At 36.6% G+C, this 13664-nt stretch overlaps 1 long non-coding RNA gene across 1 annotated transcript; it reads left to right on the top strand.

The window, feature by feature from the left end:
- Positions 1 to 5979: 5979 nt before the first annotated feature.
- Positions 5980 to 6822, top strand: LOC131158596 (uncharacterized). The gene is made up of 2 exons (XR_009137493.1): positions 5980 to 6354; positions 6534 to 6822. It is a non-coding gene; the product is annotated as an uncharacterized LOC131158596 (long non-coding RNA).
- Positions 6823 to 13664: the final 6842 nt, after the last annotated feature.

Raw genomic sequence — 13664 nt, 5'->3', positions numbered from 1 at the left:
TAGAGAATTTCCAATTACCATAGGTGTACATCAAGGATCTACTTTGAGTCCTTATTTTTTTGCTTTAGTAATGGACTAATTGATTGGGAGTTTTCAAAAGGAGGTTCCATGGTGTATGTTGTTTGCAGATGATATTGTATTAATTGATGAAACTAGGGATGGAGTAAAGGCTGAGTTAGAATTATGGAGAGAAACTTTGGAATCTAGAGTCTTTAGGATAAGTAGAAATAAAGCAGAATATATGAAATGTAATTTTAGTAATGATAGGAGGAATATTGGAGACAAAGTTAAACTTGATGATGATGAAATAAATACACTTGTAGATTTTCAATACCTTGGATCTATTATGCAAGCTAAAGGGGAGATTGAAGATGATGTAATGCATATAGTTAAAGCAGGTTGGGTAAAATGGAGAAGTGCTTCAAGTGTGCTATGTGATCGTAGAATACCCTTAAAATTGAAAGGGAAGTTTTATAGGACAACTATAAGACTAGTTATACTATATGGATCGGAATGTTGGGCGACGAAGAAACATAATATCCAAAAAGTAAAAGTTGCCGATATGAGAATGCTTAGATGGATGAGTGGTATAACATTGAAAGATAAATTAATGAATGAACATATTCGTGGTAAGTTAGGTGTAGCTCTTATAGAAGATAAGATAAGGGAGGGACTACTCAAATGGTATGGACACTTGCAACGTAGGCCACATAGTGCACCTATGAGGAAGAGTGACTTAGTTACTGTGGGGGGCAGTAGAAGGGGTAGGGGTAGACCTAAAATAACTTGGGAGGAGATAGTGAGTAAGGATATAATATCCTTGAATCTATCAAAAGGAATGGTCCATGATAGTATAAATTGGCGGAAAATGATTCATATAGCCGACCCTACTTAGTGGGACTAAGGCTTGGTTTTGTTGTTGATTTTACAAGTTTTATTGGAGGTAATTGATCTCATTAGTCTATTATGTTTTGGGTGACAAACGCTAATTTAGTTGACTTTAAATAATATTGTCAAAATAATTTTGTCAATTAGGAAAATGAGTAGTACAAAAAGAATAATAAAGCTTCACTCTAATGTCGTATGTAGTCAAGACAAAGATAAAACATAGATAATTTAATAATATATTTTTGAACATAAACTTCATTGAGTACAAATTACAACAACATAACACATGAAAGAAATTAATTTAAAGGATGCATCACTCTCCTGGAAGCTATTGTAAAAGTGATCCAAACCCACACTTTTAGAATAGTGTTAGCCTTGGTGCATTCCCAAGAGGAGGGGGGGGGTGAATTGGGTATTTAAAAATTAATCCCCGAGGTTCAACTAATCTAGCTAGCAGTATTTCACAAACCTAGGGTCTTTCTATGTATTCACAATCCCAATCAAATATTTAAATGATAAACATAAACATACAGGTGTAGAAAGTAAATTTCAAAAAATAAATTAACACCAGATATGTTATCGGGGTTCGGCCAGCTGTGCCTACGTCCTCGCCCCTAGCTCGTAAGCCCGAAAATTTCACTAAAGCTCACTTAACGGGTGGAGCGGTACCAATTATATTAAGATCAATTAGCACAGGGTTGACCTCAACCTTTACAAATTCTCTTTGTGGGGCGGAGAAAGCCCTAGGTCAAATTCACAGGGCTGACCCCAACTTGATCCTTTCGGGTTAGAACAAGCCCCCTCAGGCCACGCCTGGAAATACAATAGTATTTTTCACAACATAACTGGTACAGTGATTATGCTTCTCAAGTAAAGCAAATATGTACCCTAATACGCACAGTATACTCAATCAATCACACATCAACAATATAGGAAATGTAAGCTCAGTGATGTGATTTTGTGCAAGCAACACTCAATAAGGTATTATCACTAATATGCTCAAGAGTGTTCTAATCAACCTTTTTCTTTGAAACAGTAAATATCAAATCTCAATAATAAACCAGAGTTTCAAAAATGCTTAATCAAATATTTAAACTAACTCAAAATATTTTCCTTTAATGAAATAGGCACAAGAGTAGTTTGAAAATATTATAGTTTTGTAAAAATATTTTTGCACACAAAATATATAGCTCTAATGAGTCTTGCAATGACAATGCAAAGAACCACTTAGCTATAAGATTTTTTCTACACAAAGATTTATCAAATAAAATTGGAGGAAAATAAAGCAAAACCCTCAATATGAAAATCATAAGCACAAGAGCAAGTGAGGGTTTTTAGTAAAATGGAATAATCAATAAAACACTCACAAAGCAATATTTCTCAAAGGAATGGAAGTATTATGAGTGTATGGGGTTGGAATGAACAAATAGGGTTTAGGAAATTTGAGAGAATTTTTGGCTAATCCTATTTGCCAATCTTGCCTTAATTTTGCAAATGAAGAGATATATGTAGGCATAGAAAAAATTATGACCATTGAGGATACCAAGGGTATTATTAAATTTGTTTAAAAAACCATTAATAAAATTAACCCAGTTTACTTAATTTTAATCCCAGTAAAAAGTGATTTAACCCGCGAGATTCGGGTGCCCGACCCAAGGTTTGGTCGCCCGAACCGACTCATCTTGAAAATTCATATAAAATAGTTCAGGTGTCCAAATTGTCATTTGGTGGGCTGAACAAAAGTTAGAGAGTTAAGTCAGAGGTTCGAGTGCCCAGTCTATATGTTTGGTAGCCCGAACTCACAAGTTCGGTCGCCCTAGGTCATTTTGAACTATACAGTTCATACGCTCGGGTTGGTGTAAAGCACTCTGACACGGGTTCGGGTGCCCAAGGAAGATACATTCAAAAAGGTTTGGTTGCCCGAAACCAAGTCAACCCACTAACTTCCCAGCAGTTTGGGCACCCGAGGTGTTTTGAACACCTGGGGTTCAGTCGCCCAACCTCTCACATATTTTCAATTAGGTCAAATTTTTGCTTCAATTATTCCCCAAAAAATATATGTGATTATGGGGACAATCTCAAGTGTTGTGTAATGACCTAGGGTCATTTCTAAGGCTATTTTTTGTGCCTAAAAAATTTGGCATTGGTCGACCGAAGGGTGCCCTAAGGTCATTCGGTCCCTATGGTTAGTCTATGACATTTCTGAACTTACAAACCTACATGTATGACTTGTAGAAATTATTATAGACCATATCCGTAGTCACTATTATAGACTCATATTACATTAATTGACTTTACAATATGAAATAGAATCTTCAGGGTCTTTAGGCTTCACTTCAGGTTACCGCAGGCCATTATATGAGTGTTTGCCAATAAGAACCTACATACAAACTTGACGATTATTAAATACCTTAGTATTTGTCATAATCAAAATAGGGTATGACCCATAAGTTCAACAAATAGTTTATGACAAATTCGTCTTTTTGTGCATTTGAGATGTAGTTTGGGAGTCTTTGTTGATGGCCTGTGTTGCCTTTGAGTTGTATATACTATTATCTGGTTGTGTGTAAGCTTTGGGTCCCTCCCTTGGGTATGCCCAGAGTACTTGTACATATCCATTTGATTTATATAATTATAATTTTTAGATAAAAAAGAAGAAATTAATTTAACTTAAACACAAAATTTTAAAATAAGACTTATAAAAGATAGTCAAAGATTTGTATGAGAAACTCTCTTATTTCACACAAGATTACAAAGTACTTTTACAGATGAACATAAAATGTCTTTGATAGAGTTGAGAAAATGGATTAGAAGTTGAGAGAAGTAGACACGACGTCTGTAGTGTCATGGCAGAACTCTAGCTTGCATGGATCCCTTGAAAGATAAAACAAAACCATGGCTTGTCCACAGGTGGCAGCAGAACCTTATTAGCATGGAGTCGAAGGATAAAACAAAGGGGACCATGGGTAGAAGTAGGGATTCATATGAAACTTGAGTATATAAGGCAGTGGAACTTTGTGTCATGATATTGACAAAATCACATGGTTGAGAGACAAAAGATATGACAAATGGATAAATACATATGTAATATATGGGTTTTAAGGATAAATGATATTCAGTATGTCTAGCATATTGAAACTTGGCTTTTAGTAGGCAAAGATTAATGGATGACAATTGTCCAATTTGCAAGAAGCTTGCATATCTAAGGGCACTTGTAAAAGTAGTCGAACTTTTAAAAGAGTCTTGAAGAAGTCGTTGAAAGAATTGTTATTGTTGAATAGTATCCTTTCTTCTTCAATGTCACTGTCTAATTGGCAGTGTTATTTGAAATAATTTTTTATATTTATCTTAAGTATTAATTATAACTTCAATTTCATCTAATGCTGAATATAGGAAGCAACTTCAAGCATTGCTATTAATCGATTGAATTTTGCTTTTGGAAGATAAAAAATCTTTGTTGAGTCTTCTTCATGGTCTAAGTTATGTGGAAACTTTTGGAATTAGATTGTTTCTAATCATGATCATTGGCTTTCTACTATGTAAAGATTTTAAGCATTAGTATAATTATTTTATTATTAAATATCTTTAATATCCACAATAGTTAAGAGGTTTAGAATTGTTTTGCTTTTTTTTTTTTAATAAATAAAAATAAAAATAAAATAAAGTTTCAATAGATTAATTTAATAACGGACAAAAAAACAATGCTTATTGATACACATGTTAAGTTATGCCTTGTAAAAATATGCAGTTGCAATATATCAAAATTTTAATGGCATGACCTAAGATGATTTTTGGACATTATAATTTTTTTCTTTCCACTTGAAAAGTTCAATAAAAAAAGAATTATAAAATATCAAGAACATAAACAAATACAAAGATCTTATCAATTAGAAAATATAATACATAAATAATATTATTCTTAAAAGAAATTAATGATAAATTATTATTTTATTATTATAATATACTATTTTTATTAGAAGATAACGATGAATTATAGTTGTAAAATATTATTTAAATCTATAAACTAATTAATGATGCCACTATTAAAAATTAATAAATATATAAATTGTTATATTTATAATTTATTAATCATGAGATATGCATTTTTGTTTTTTTTTAAAATTTATCATTTTCATTTAATGTATAAGAGATGGGGTCAAGCTTAACAGGATAAAGTTGAGAGAGTGAATACTTAATAGAGAGGAGGACGACATGTAGGGGAGAGAATCCAAGACTCAATGAGAAAGTTTTGAAGTGGATAGAGTAGTGGGCAAGTCAAGAGAGAAGATCATTGCACTTCGATGTGGTGACTAGGTGCTTGTTAAACTCCATCAAGAATGAAACAAATCACTATGAGGTTAATATAAGAAACTACTTTACAATACGAAGGATTAGAACCTACTTGGGCCAAGATCGGAAAAGTTTATATACATGGTTGAGAAGTTGCAAATTGACATATGAGAAGTTGAAGATGTCCTTATAGATAAGTTCACATCATCAAGTTAGGAAAAATATGAGTTCTCAGTCATATGCAAGGGCCTTAAAGATGAAGAACTTAACTGAATGTTAGTAAAAATTTGAAACTATTAATGGATAAAATTGAAGAATACTTAATGTCAAAGTCTTGACCACTTAAGTTGGGGAGAATGTTCCAAACCAAGTTTGTGTAGGGTATTATGTTTGTCTATGATAATTTATTTTGTATGTCCGGAATGACTAACCATTATGTAAATAATAACGTAGATTTTATTTTGTTTGAATAGGATTCAGTCACTTTTATGTCTTGTAATGAAAAAGTAAGAATAATATAGAAAACTCTTGGAAAGAAAGTGAGTATTCATAAATTATTGTGAAACTCACTAACTATTATAAATATGTTTATTCTACTTACTCCCCATATTAACACATATTATATACAAATGCATAATAAATCACATTACTTTACGCTTCATTTCGAAATTCTTGTTCATTTTTATTTTTGCCAACTGCTTTCGCTTCATTTGTATTAGATGGATGTGAATTTGTAGTAACCTAGATATGCTTTTAGTCGACTAAATATGCTATAACTTGAGCCGCAGTCTTTCATATAGTGTGGAATATGCCATTGTGAACCCTGGTGAGTGTAGCATTGCTCATAGAAAAAAGAAAAAAAGAAAAAAAGAAAAAAGAAAAGCTCAAACGTTAAAGGGAAAGTTGGCAGTAAGCAAGCTGGCCCAAGGCTCTCCCGAAAAATGCAACCCCGCAACATGGTTGAGTGGCAAAGTTGGCCAGGATTAATCTGAAATCTACCAACGAAGAAACTCTTTACGCGCGGAGAGATGGTGGGTGGTAGGACACATGAATCACAAATTCGGAGGCGGTAAACCGCCGAGAGGTACTCCTTCGCTGGCTTGGTCGTGCGGCGTCGTCATCGTCTCGCTTCTCGCCGGTGCCTCTGTCGTCCACAACTTCTTCAAGCCTAATCTCGTAAGCATGTAGCTTTGTTATTGACTTTCAATGCGTATTACCTGTTTGATAAAATGTGTGAGAGCCTTTACAAGCACGTTCAATGGCGTAGTTAAGGCAAGCGATAGGATCATAGAAGCATGCACATCTGTTTGGTTCCTTTTGTTACCTCGCAGCTTTGGTTAATGACACGATTGTAGTGTTCTGCAGACCTTGCCTCCAAAGGAAGCTGTTGAAGCGGCCAACAAGAAGCAAACCGAGAAGGAATGAGTGATCTTTTTATTCCGGCTTCTGCACCAAGTTCAACCCTTCGCCTGCACCTCATCGAGAAGCCCATCAGAAACTTCGAAAATGGATACGCTAAATAATGTTTTTACTATTAGAATGTTCTTTGGGAATGGTTTTGTTTGGAGGTGTTAATTTGAGCCTTGGACGTAATTTACGGGTTCCATATTATTTTATGCATTTATCTTCCATGTCGCCAGTTTACACCATCTTCTCAAAATGATGTGGTTGCAAGTTGCAATGCTCTTCTTAATTTCAACTCGGCTAGTTGCTAGATTTACCATTTAAGTACATAAAATAAGAACACCAGATTTACATGATTCGGTCTAATTTGACTTATGTTCCCAGAGCACACCGAATATACTATAACCTGAGAGAAAAATAAGAGGAGGAGACACACATTCAACTCAACTCTTCTCACACTTTTCTCTCTCTTACCTTCAACACTCTCACACTCCTCGCTCACTCACTTCACTAGATTCACATTCACGTACAATTGCTTCATTTTATAGTTATATTGAATGGATAGGAAAGGAAGAGAGTAATTGAGATATTTAATAGGTTATTTTAGCATGCGAGCATTATCATTCTAGCGCATGAAAATTAGCTCCTCCGCGGCTCATTTTCATCTACAACTCATTCTCTTCAAGGCTATTTAATTTTCTATTTCCATTTTCTTCATTTCTATTTGAACTTAACAATCTTCCACTTGGAGACGGAGATACTATCTCAACTAGTATATAGATAACGATGTGCTCAAATCTGTCTTCAAGCATAAAAACCAACTGAAATTAAGCACAACCTCAACTTCTCTATAGTCACCACCTTTGTCAACATATTTGGCGGATTCTTGCTACTTTGGATTTTTTTCAGTGTCAACACTCCATCCTCTAACAGAGATCTGACGAAATGATATCGTAATTCAATATATTTAGTTCTGAAATGAAATGCAGAGTTCTTTGTCAGATGTATCGCATTCTGACTGTCGCAGTGTAAAACATTAATTTCTTTCCTGCTTTATTCCGAGTTCTGTTAACAAACCTTGAAGCCAAATAATCTCTTTATTGGTTTTTGTCATTGTTACATACTCAGTTTCTGTAGTAGATAAAATAACAATCTTTTGTATCTGTGACATCCAACTAATAGTTGTTGTGCCAATAGTGAACACATATCCGATAGTGCTCCTGCGATGATCAATTTCACCTGCAAAATCAGTATTAACATATCTTCGAATTTTCAAATCTCCTTTGCCAAAACATAGACACTTATCAATAGTGCCATGTAGATATCTCCTAGTGAGTTTTCCTTGGATTTGACATAAACTTGTTGACAGCTCCCACTGCTTGACTAATGTCTGGTCTGGTACCAACCATGATGTACATGAGACTTCCAATGGCTAAGGCGTAAGGTACCTTAGCCATGAAGTCCTTTTCTTCATTAGTGTGGGGAGCCTAATCCTTGGAGAGACGAAAGTGACTGGCCAATGGCGTATTTACTACCTTGGCACTTTGTTTGAGACCATACAAGCTCTTGTTCAATCTGCACATAAGATCCTCTTTACCTTTTATTGAGAATCCTTCTGATTGGTGCATGTAAATCTCTTTATCAAGATCACCGTGAAGAAATACTGTCTTCACATCTAATTGCTCGAGATGTAGGCCCTCTAAGGCAACAATGCTCAAGACTGATGTGATGGTTGTTAACTTCACAACCAGTGCAAAAATGTCAATGTAGTCAATTCCTTCCTTTCGCTCAAAGCCTTTACCTACCAATTGGACTTTGTACCTCCTAGATCCGTCATGCTCCTTTTTGATCATGTACACCCACTTGTTGTGAAGAGCCTTCTTACCTTTGGGTGACTTAGTTAGTTCCGCATTTTGTTGGAGTTGAGGGACTTCATCTCGTCCTTTATTGCAAGTCCTTCTTGCTCGAATCTCCCGCCCGACATGCTTCATCATAGTTCTCCTCCATCTGTAAGAAGTAAATAATTCATATACCTCTTATTTGGTACATGCTTCCGAGAAGATCTCCTAAGCTCTGGAGCTGGAATAGGAGGCGGTGGTGCGATAATCTGCTCCACAGGTTCCTCTGTTTGAGGAATCTCGGCATTTTGTTAATGTGTCTACTTTTCCAAAGGATTCTCAATGTTTCGTTATTGTGTCCCAACACCTTCTAGGGCATCATCTAAGTTTACATAGGTCATTTCATTTTGAACTGGTTCTGCAAGTTCTGTTGGTTCTACCGTGTGTCTGTCTTTGTACATCACCTTTTCATTAAAGATCACATCTTTGCTTCTGATCACCTTCTTGTTTTCATCATCCCAAATGCGATACCTATACTCATCTTCATCGTAACTGACAAAGGTGCATTTCTGGGATTTTGGATCAAGTTTGTTTTTGACATGATCATTAACATGCACATATGCTACACAACCAAAAACTTTCAAATGTGAAAGTCTTCCATATTTTCCATTCCATACTTCTTCTGGTAGATTGTTGTCCAATGCTACTGATGGACTCCTATAAATCAAGTATACTATTGTATTGACTGCTTCTACCCAGAACTGCTTTGGTAAGTCTGACTGCATAAGCATGCTTTTGGCTTTTTCAGTTAATGTTCGGTTCATCCACTCAGCTATGTCGTTATGTTGAGGCGTACATGGCACAATTATTTCCATCCTGATACCATGTTCATAGTAAAATTTCTTGAACCCGGTGTCATCATACTCACCACCGTTATTGGTTCTTAGCTTCTTGATTTTCAAACCAGTTTCATTTTCAACCATTGCTTTCCAAATATTAAAAGCATTAAAGACATTTGTATTTCAGGATGTAAACCCATACCTTTCGAGAATGATCGTTAATAAACGTCACGAAGTAATTCCTTCCACTTAGGGATGAGACGGTCGTCGGTTCCCATACATTTGAGGGGCCTAGTTCAAGTCTCTCCTTCTTTGGGGTATCGGTGTATGTCTAGAAACTAACTCTCTCCTATTTCCCAAGTATGCAATCCTTGCACATATCAATCTTTACTGATCGTAGATTACTCAACTTTTCCTTTGAGTGCATCATCCTGAGTCCCTTCTCACTGATGTGACCAAGTCGTTGATGCCAAATGTTGCTATCGACATTTCCTATAGCAACTGAAGTAGACATACATGCATTAGAAGTCATATAAAGCGTTCCACTTTTCTTACCTTATGCAATCGACAGGGCACCCTTTGAAATCTTCCATTCATCACTAATGATCGTTAATAAACGTCATGAAATAATTCCTTCCACTTAGGGATGAGACGGTCATCGATTCCCATACATTTGAGGGGCCTAGTTCAGGTCTCTCCTTCTTTGGGGTACCGATGTATGTTTAGAAACTAACTCTCTCCTATTTCCCAAGTATGCAATCCTTACACATATCAATCTCTACTGATCGTAGATCACTTAACTTTCCCTTTGAGTGCATCACCCTGAGTCCCTTCTCACTGATGTGACCAAGTCGTTGATGCCAAATGTTGCTATCGACATTTCCTATAGCAACTGAAGTAGACATACATGCATTAGAAGTCACATAAAGCGTTCCACTTTTCTCACCTCATGCAACTGATAGGGCACCCTTTGAAATCTTCCATTCATCACCAATGATCGTTAATAAATGTCACGAAGTAATTCCTTCCACTTAGGGATGAGACGGTCATCGATTCCCATACATTTGAGGGGCTTAGTTCAGGTCTCTCCTTCTTTGGGGTACCAATGTATGTTTAGAAACTAACTCTCTCCTATTTCCCAAGTATGCAATCCTTACACATATCAATCTCTACTGACCGTAGATCACTCAACTTTCCCTTTGAGTGCATCATCCTGAGTCCTTTCTCACTGATGTGACTAAGTCGTTGATGCCAAATGTTGCTATCGACATTTCCTATAGCAACTGAAGTAGACATACATGCATTAGAAGTCACATAAAGCGTTCCACTTTTCTTACCTCATGCAATCGACATGGCACCCTTTGAAATCTTTCATTCATCACCAATGATCGTTAATAAACGTCATGAAATAATTCCTTCCACTTGGGGATGAGACGGTCATCGATTCCCATACATTTGAGGGGCCTAGTTCAGGTCTCTCTTTATTTGGGGTACCGATGTATGTTTAGAAACTAACTCTCTCCTATTTCCCAAGTATGCAATCCTTACACATATCAATCTCTACTGATCGTAGATCACTTAACTTTCCCTTTGAGTGCATTACTCTGAGTCCCTTCTCACTGATGTGACCAAGTCGTTGATGCCAAATGTTGCTATCGACATTTCCTATAGCAACTGAAGTAGACATACATGCATTAGAAGTCACATAAAGCGTTCCATTTTTCTCACCTCATGCAATCGATAGGGCACCCTTTGAAATCTTCCATTCATCACCAATGATCGTTAATAAACGTCACGAAGTAATTCCTTCCACTTAGGGATGAGACGGTCATCGATTCCCATACATTTGAGGGGCTTAGTTCAGGTCTCTCCTTCTTTGGGGTACCGATGTATGTTTAGAAACTAACTCTCTCCTATTTCCCAAGTATGCAATCCTTACACATATCAATCTCTACTGACCGTAGATCACTCAACTTTCCCTTTGAGTGCATCACCCTGAGTCCCTTCTCACTGATGTGACCAAGTCGTTGATGCCAAATGTTGCTATCGACATTTCCTATAGCAACTGAAGTAGACATACATGCATTAGAAGTCACATAAAGCGTTCCACTTTTCTTACCTCATGCAATCGACAGGGCACCCTTTGAAATCTTCCATTCATCACCAATGAATGTTGTGATGTATCCCTCATTTGCTAGTTGACTAACTGAGATCAAGTTCTTTTTCAGGTCTGGAATATATCTAACATCTTTCAACTTCTATACTGACCCGTTCATCTTGATCTTCACAATTCCCTTGCCGATTATGTTGGAAGGTTGATCACTGCCAAGATATGCCTTACCGAATTCACCTAGTATATACTCCTCTAGGCAATCTTTACTGCAAGTGACATGAAATGAGGTTTTAGAGTCTAAGACCCAAGGCTCCTTCTTGCTCTCCAAAGAGCATATCAGCATATCACCTTCTTTTGAAGCAACATTTACTTCTATTTTCACCTCATATTCCTTTCTTGGACCTTTGCACTGGTTTTTAAAATGACCGAACTTTCTACAATTCCAACACTCAATGTTCTTTGTGCCCTGGGAACCTTTGGAATTTCTGGATTTGGATCGCCTGGAACTAGATCTGCCGCAATTGTTTGATCGGCCATACCTGCTTCCTTTCCATGAATCTCTCCCTCGACTTTCCACATTCAATGCTGAACTTGAAGTGGAAGCAGTGTTTGACATCTAGATCTCTTCCGTAAAAATCATGTTGATGTCTGCATCAAAATTCAGTTTTGATTTTCCTGCGGAACTACTGATTGCAGTAACAATACCTTTCCAACTCTCAAGCAACTGACTAAGAATCAGTAAGGCACAGATCTCACTATCAAACTAGATTTAAACGGAGGCGAGTTGATTCGACAGCTCATTGAAATTAGTTAGATATCTACTAAAACTTTCACCTACGGACATGTTCATGATAAATAACTTCTTCATTAAGTGTACCTTATTGGTGACTGATGACTGCTCATACATGTTGGAGAGCGCATCCATAAGAGACTTGGTGGTTGTCATGTGTTTGATATTAAAGGCAACAGACTTTACTAGTGTCATCCCGATAGCCCCGAGAGCTTTTCGATCAAGCCAATCCCACTCGTCCTCCTTCATGGAATTCGACTTTTCCTTCAATGGAAAGTGCAACTCCTTACTAAACAAGTAGTTTTTGATCTGCATCTTCCAGAAACCGAAGTTGGTGCCTTTAAACATCTCGATCTTTGAGCTATTTTCGTTCGACATCTCGATTCGCCAATCTAAAAATGGAATCAGCTCAAATGGATAGCACGGTTGGATTTGGAACATTTGAAAACCTTAGAAATAGTTCAAGTCGTTAAAAAAACGGATTTGAAATGATTCCGAAAATCTAGTCAAATCTTCTGGTCAAAATTGGTCAACTTTCCATTAAACTTAATGGAATATACTCCCACTTAACAGAATATTCTAACGCCGTTACTGACGACGTTAAGTAACGTCGTTAGCTAACTGCTGACATGACAGGTGAGACCTGGTGATGACGTGGCACTGACGTGGCAATAGCCTAGTGCTGACGTGGCAATGGAGCCCAGTGATGATTGTACTAAATTACACTAGGTAAATTCCCAAGAAAGTGGGGGGTCACAATGGACTGTTTAAGTCACACTTTTCTAGACAGAATTTTCCTTAGACACGTAATTAGCATAATATAGCTTCTAGGACCTCCGATCTAGCGACTTTGCTCCAATCTGGCGATTTTGCTATGATCTGACTTTGATACCACTTGTTAGGGATTTAGGAACAATAATCACACACACACAAGCAAAATAAGCATACAAAATAAGAACATCAAATTTACGTGGTTCAGTCTAATTTGACATACGTCCACGGAGCATACCGAATATACTATAACTTAAGAAAAAAACAAGAGGACGAGACACATACTCAATTCAACTCTTCTCAAACTTTTCTTTCTCTCTCTTACCTTCAATATTTTCACACTCCTTGCTCACTCATTTCACTATATTCACATTCACGTACAATTGCTTCATTATATAGCTAAATGAAACTTGACTCCTTTGCGGCTTATTTTCATCTGCAGTTCATCCTCTTCAAGGTCATTTAATTTTTCGTTTTTATTTAATTCGTTTCCATTTTCTCCGTCTCCATTTCAGCTTTATTAGTCATTTCCAACACAAATTAATCACATCATACCCTCTCCTGCAAACCCTTAACAGATAATAAACCTTGGAATTGGTTGCGTTAATTGACATTCTAGAGAACTTGCAAAATTAAATCTAAACATAGTTGGTAGCTCTAACTGCTCTAGAACGGACACAAAGGCCCTGACGAACAGTATCACAGCATCAGTGAGCGAAAGATGAGAAATA

The sequence above is a fragment of the Malania oleifera genome, chromosome 1 (assembly GCF_029873635.1).
Source record: "Malania oleifera isolate guangnan ecotype guangnan chromosome 1, ASM2987363v1, whole genome shotgun sequence".
NCBI lineage: Eukaryota > Viridiplantae > Streptophyta > Magnoliopsida > Santalales > Ximeniaceae > Malania > Malania oleifera.
The sequence above is the reverse complement of the archived record's forward strand: the minus strand, read 5'-3'. Positions and strand labels throughout refer to the sequence as shown.